The sequence below is a fragment of the Somniosus microcephalus genome, unplaced genomic scaffold (assembly GCF_052327205.1).
Source record: "Somniosus microcephalus isolate GS21.2 unplaced genomic scaffold, FLI_Smic_1.0 scaffold997, whole genome shotgun sequence".
NCBI lineage: Eukaryota > Metazoa > Chordata > Chondrichthyes > Squaliformes > Somniosidae > Somniosus > Somniosus microcephalus.
The window spans coordinates 34,694-40,693 of record NW_028226184.1 but is presented as its reverse complement, the minus strand read 5'-3'; positions in this window follow the sequence as shown (position 1 = coordinate 40,693).

The following is a 6,000-nucleotide window of genomic DNA, read 5'->3' as shown; positions in this document are numbered from 1 at the left end:
TGGGAGCAGTGAGGTCATCCCTTGGAATGGTCACACAATGGGAGCAGTGAGATCATCACTTCGACTGTTCACACAATGGGAGCAGTGACGTCATCACTTGGAATGTTCACACAATGGGAGCAGTGAGGTCATCACTTGGAATGGTCACACAATGGGAACAGTGAGGTCATCACTTGGACTGGTCACACAATGGGAGCAGTGACATCACTCGGACTGTTCACACAATGGGAGCAGTGAGGTCATCACTTGGACTGGTCACACAATGGGAGCAGTGAGGTCATCACTTGTAATGTTCACACAATGGGAGCAGTGAGGTCATCACTTGGACTGTTCACACAATAGGAGCAGTGATGTCATCACTTGGAATGGTCACACAATGGGAGTAGTGACATCATCACTTGGAATGTTCACACAATGGGAGCAGTGAGGTCATCACTTGGAATGGTCACACAATGGGAGCAGTGAGGTCGTCACTTGGAATGTTCACACAATGGGTGCAGTGAGGTCATCACTTGGACTGTTCACACAATGGGAGCAGTGAGGTCATCACTTGGACTGGTCACACAATGGGAGCAGTGAGGTCATCACATGGACTATTCACACAATGGGAGCAGTGAGGTCATCACTTGGAATGGTCGCACAATGGGAGCAGTGAGGTCATCACTTGGACAGTTCACACAATGGGGGCAGTGAGGTCATCACTTGGAATGGTCACACAATGGGAGCAGTGAGGTCATCACTTGGAATGGTCACACAATGGGAGCAGTGAGGTCATCACTTGGACTCGTCACACAATGGGACCAGTGACGTCATCACTTGGAATAGTCACACAATGGGAGCAGTGAGGTCATCACTTGGAATGGTCACACAATGGGAGCAGTGACGTCATCACTTGGAATGGTCACAGAATGGGAGCAGTGAGGTCATCACTTGGAATGGTCACACAATGGGAGCAGTGAGGTCATCACTTGGACTGTTCACACAATGGGAGCAGTGACGTCATCACTTGGACTGGTCACACAATGGGAGCAGTGAGGTCATCCCTTGGAATGGTCAAACAATGGGAGCAGTGAGATCATCACTTCGACTGTTCACACAATGGGAGCAGTGACGTCATCACTTGGAATGTTCACACAATGGGAGCAGTGAGGTCATCACTTGGAATGGTCACACAATGGGAGCAGTGAGGTCATCACTTGGAATGGTCACACAATGGGAGCAGTGACGTCATCACTTGGAATGGTCACACAATGGGAGCAGTGAGGTCATCACTTGGAATGGTCACAGAATGGGAGCAGTGACATCATCACTTGGAATGGTCACACAATGAGAGCAGTGAGGTCATGACTTGGAATGGTCACACAATGGGAGCAGTGAGGTCATCACTTGGAATGGTCACACAATGGGAGCAGTGAGGTCATCACTTGGACTGTTCAAAAATGGGAGCAGTGAGGTCATCACTTGGACTGTTCACACAATGGGAGCAGTGAGCTCATCACTTTGAATGGTCACACAATGGGAGCAGTGAGATCATCACTTGGAATGGTCACACAATGGGAGCAGTGAGGTCATCACTTGGACTGGTCACACAATGGCACCAGCGACGTCATCACTTGGAATGGTCACACAATGGGAGCAGTGAGGTCATCACTTGGAATGGTCACACAATGGGAGCAGTCAGGTCATCACTTGGACTGTTCACACAATGGGAGCAGTGACGTCATCACTTGGACTGGTCACACAATGGGAGCAGTGAGGTCATCACATGGAATGGTCACACAATGGGAGCAGTGACGTCATCACTTGGAATGGTCACACAATGGGAGCAGTGAGGTCATCACTTGGAATGGTCACAGAATGGGAGCAGTGACATCATCACTTGGAATGGTCACACAATGGGAGCAGTGAGGTCATCACTTGGAATGGTCACACAATGGGAACAGTGAGGTCATCACGTGGAATGGTCACACAATGGGAGAAGTGAGGTCATCACTTGGAATGGTCACACAATGGGAGCAGTGACGTCATCATTTGGACTGTTCGCACAATGGGAGCAGTGAGGTCATCACTTGGAATGGTCACACAATGGGAGCAGTGAGGTCATCACTTGGAATGGTCACACAATGGGAGCAGTGAGGTCATCACTTGGAATGTTCGCACAATGGGAGCAGTGAGGTCATCACTTGGAATGGTCACACAATGGGAGCAGTGAGGTCATCACTTGGAATGTTCACACAATGTGAGCAGTGAGGTCATCACTTGGAATCGTCACACATTGGGAGCAGTGAGGTCATCACTTGGAATGGTCACACAATGCGAGCAGTGAGGTCATCACTTGGAATCGTCACACAATGGGAGCAGTGAGGTCATCACTTGGAATGGTCACACAATGGGAGCAGTGAGGTCATCACTTCGAATGTTCACACAATGGGAGCAGTGAGGTCATCACTTCGAATGGTCACACAATGGGAGCAGTGAGGTCATCACTTGGAATGGTCACACAATGGGAGCAGTGAGGTCATCACTTGGAATGGTCACACAATGGGAGCAGTGACATCATCACTTGGAATGGTCACACAATGGGAGCAGTGAGGTCATCACTTGGAATGGTCACACAATGGGAGCAGTGATATCATCACTTGGAATGGTCACACAATGGGAGCAGTGAGGTCATCACTTGGAATGTTCACACAATGGGAGCAGTGAGGACATCACTTGGAATGGTCACACAATGGGAGCAGTGAGGTCATCACTTGGAATGGTCACACAATGGGAGCAGTGACATCATCACTTGGAATGGTCACACAATGGGAGCAGTGAGGTCATCACTTGGACTGTTCACACAATGGGAGCAGTGAGGTCATCACTTGGAATGGTCACACAATGGGAGCAGTGAGGTCATCACTTGGAATGGTCACACAATGGGAGCAGTGACGTCATCACTTGGAATGGTCACACAATGGGAGCAGTGAGGTCATCACTTGGAATGGTCACAGAATGGGAGCAGTGACATCATCACTTGGAATGGTCACACAATGAGAGCAGTGAGGTCATGACTTGGAATGGTCACACAATGGGAGCAGTGAGGTCATCACTTGGAATGGTCACACAATGGGAGCAGTGAGGTCATCACTTGGACTGTTCACACAATGGGAGCAGTGAGGTCATCACTTGGACTGTTCACACAATGGGAGCAGTGAGCTCATCACTTTGAATGGTCACACAATGGGAGCAGTGAGATCATCACTTGGAATGGTCACACAATGGGAGCAGTGAGGTCATCACTTGGACTGGTCACTCAATGGCACCAGCGACGTCATCACTTGGAATGGTCACACAATGGGAGCAGTGAGGTCATCACTTGGACTGTTCACACAATGGGAGCAGTGACGTCATCACTTGGACTGGTCACACAATGGGAGCAGTGAGGTCATCACATGGAATGGTCACACAATGGGAGCAGTGACGTCATCACTTGGAATGGTCACACAATGGGAGCAGTGAGGTCATCACTTGGAATGGTCACAGAATGGGAGCAGTGACATCATCACTTGGAATGGTCACACAATGGGAGCAGTGAGGTCATCACTTGGAATGGTCACACAATGGGAACAGTGAGGTTATCACTTGGAATGGTCACACAATGGGAGCAGTGAGGTCATCACTTGGAATGGTCACACAATGGGAGCAGTGACGTCATCATTTGGACTGTTCGCACAATGGGAGCAGTGAGGTCATCACTTGGAATGGTCACACAATGGGAGCAGTGAGGTCATCACTTGGAATGGTCACACAATGGGAGCAGTGAGGTCATCACTTGGAATGTTCACACAATGGGAGCAGTGAGGTCATCACTTGGAATCGTCACACATTGGGAGCAGTGAGGTCATCACTTGGAATGGTCACACAATGCGAGCAGTGAGGTCATCACTTGGAATCGTCACACAATGGGAGCAGTGAGGTCATCACTTGGAATGGTCACACAATGGGAGCAGTGAGGTCATCACTTCGAATGTTCACACAATGGGAGCAGTGAGGTCATCACTTCGAATGGTCACACAATGGGAGCAGTGAGGTCATCACTTGGAATGGTCACACAATGGGAGCAGTGAGGTCATCACTTGGAATGGTCACACAATGGGAGCAGTGACATCATCACTTGGAATGGTCACACAATGGGAGCAGTGAGGTCATCACTTGGAATGGTCACACAATGGGAGCAGTGACATCATCACTTGGAATGGTCACACAATGGGAGCAGTGAGGTCATCACTTGGAATGTTCACACAATGGGAACAGTGAGGTCATCACTTGGAATGGTCACACAATGGGAGCAGTGAGGTCATCACTTGGAATGGTCACACAATGGGAGCAGAGACATCATCACTTGGAATGGTCACACAATGGGAGCAGTGAGGTCATCACTTGGACTGTTCACACAATGGGAGCAGTGAGGTCATCACTTGGACTGTTCACACAATGGCAGCAGTGAGCTCATCACTTGGAATGGTCACACAATGGGAGCAGTGAGGTCATCCCTTGGAATGGTCACACAATGGGAGCAGTGAGGTCATCACTTGGAATGTTCACACAATGGGAGCAGTGAGGTCATCACTTGGAATGGTCACACAATGGGAGCAGTGAGGTCATCACTTGGACTGTTCACACAATGGGAGCAGTGAGGTCATCACTTGGACTGTTCACACAATGGGAGCAGTGAGGTCATCACTTGGAATGGTCACACAATGGGAGCAGTGAGGTCATCACTTGGAATGGTCACACAATGGGAGCAGTGAGGTCATCACTTGGAATGGTCACACAATGGGAGCAGTGATGCCATCACTTGGAATGGTCACACAATGGGAGCAGTGAGGTCATCACTTGGAATGTTCACACAATGGGAGCAGTGAGGTCATCACTTGGAATGGTCACACAATGGGAGCAGTGAGGTCATCACTTGGAATGTTCACACAATGGGAGCAGTGAGGTCATCACTTGGAATGGTCACACAATGGGAGCAGTGACGTCATCACTTGGAATGGTCACACAATGGGAGCAGTGAGGTCATCACTTGGAATGTTCACAAAATGGGAGCAGTGAGGTCATCACTTGGAATGTTCACACAATGGGAGCAGTGAGGTCATCACTTGGAATGGTCACACAATGGGAGCAGTGAGGTCATCACTTGGAATGGTCACACAATGGGAGCAGTGAGGTCATCACTTGGAATGGTCACACAATGGGAGCAGTGAGGTCATCACTTGGAATGGTCACACAATGGGAGCAGTGAGGTCATCACTTGGAATGGTCACACAATGGGAGCAGTGAGGTCATCACTTGCACTGGTCACACAATGGGAGCAGTGAGGTCATCACTTGGAATGGTCACACAATGGGAGCAGTGAGGTCATCACTTGGAATGTTCACACAATGGGAGCAGTGAGGTCATCACTTGGAATGGTCACAATGGGGGCAGTGAGGTCATCACTTGGAATGGTCACACAATGGGAGCAGTGAGGTCATCACTTGGAATGGTCACACAATGGGAGCAGTGAGGTCATCACTTGGAATGGTCACACAATGGAAGCAGTGAGGTCATCACTTGGAATGTTCACACAATGGGAGCAGTGAGGTCATCACTTGGACTGTTCACACAATGGGAGCAGTGAGGTCATCACTTGGAATGGTCACACAATGGGAGCAGTGAGGTCATCACTTGGAATGATCACACAATGGGAGCAGTGACATCATCACTTGGAATGGTCACACAATGAGAGCAGTGAGGTCATCACTTGGAATGGTCACACAATGGGAGCAGTGAGGTCATCACTTGGAATGTTCACACAATGGGAGCAGTGAGGTCATCACTTGGACTGTTCATACAATGGGAGCAGTGAGGTCATCACTTGGACTGTTCACACAATGGGAGCAGTGACATCACTCGGACTGTTCACACAATGGGAGCAGTGAGGTCATCACTTGGACTGGTCACACAATGGGA